This window comes from Trypanosoma cruzi (assembly GCF_000209065.1).
Source record: "Trypanosoma cruzi strain CL Brener chromosome Unknown tcruzi_1047053468627, whole genome shotgun sequence".
NCBI classification, from domain to species: domain Eukaryota; phylum Euglenozoa; class Kinetoplastea; order Trypanosomatida; family Trypanosomatidae; genus Trypanosoma; species Trypanosoma cruzi.
In genome coordinates, this window is record NW_899310.1 from 1 (window position 1) to 889 (window position 889).

General features: G+C 57.0%; 2 non-coding genes across 2 annotated transcripts; both read left to right on the forward strand.

Annotated features, from left to right (window-relative positions):
* Tc00.1047053468627.10 lies at positions 1-96 on the forward strand. The gene has a single exon (XR_008254773.1). It is a non-coding gene; the product is annotated as a 5S ribosomal RNA (M5), 5' partial (ribosomal RNA).
* A 335-nt stretch (positions 97-431) lies between these two features.
* Tc00.1047053468627.20 lies at positions 432-541 on the forward strand. The gene has a single exon (XR_008254774.1). It is a non-coding gene; the product is annotated as a 5S ribosomal RNA (M5) (ribosomal RNA).
* Positions 542-889: the final 348 nt, after the last annotated feature.

The window sequence follows — 889 nt, forward strand, 5'->3', positions numbered from 1 at the left end:
GCGCCATCACTGATCGCCGTACTAACGAGGCCTGTGGCCGCTTAACTTCACAAATCGGACGGGATGTGGTGCACTCGGCCAAGTATGGTCGTACCCGGCGACGCGCCACGCGATGTGCAACCGCCGACGCCACGGGAGATGATGAAAACAGGGGGAAAAAATTTAGGAAAAACGGCAAGAAGAAATTTTTAAAAGGCAAAAAAAAACACATGGAAAATGAGGCTCCGCAGGCCCCTTTCCGGATTTTGCCACGAAGCCTCCGGACGCTTCGCTTCCCCACATGTGGCGCGGGAACTGCGTCAGCAATTTTTCTTTTTTGCTGCGGCGCCCGCGCGCTCGAAAAGCCCACCCACCGCCCGCCTCGGCTCGGTGAAAAAGCGACTGGCGGCGCGCGGTGGCGGAAAGAAAAAAAAAAAGTGGGAAGGGTACGGCACCCCGGGTTCCAGCGCCATCACTGATCGCCGTACTAACGAGGCCTGTGGCCGCTTAACTTCACAAATCGGACGGGATGTGGTGCACTCGGCCAAGTATGGTCGTACCCGGCGACGCGCCACGCGATGTGCAACCGCCGACGCCACGGGAGATGATGAAAACAGGGGGAAAAAATTTAGGAAAAACGGCAAGAAGAAATTTTTAAAAGGAAAAAAAAAACACATGGAAAATGAGGCTCCGCGGGCCCCTTTCCGGATTTTGCCACGAAACCTCCGGACGCTTCGCTTCCCCACATGTGGCGCGGGAACTGCGTCAGCAATTTTTCTTTTTTGCTGCGGCGCCCGCGCGCTCGAAAAGCCCACCCACCGCCCGCCTCGGCTCGGTGAAAAAGCGACTGGCGGCGCGCGGTGGCGGAAAGAAAAAAAAAAAGTGGGAAGGGTACGGCACCCCGGGTTCC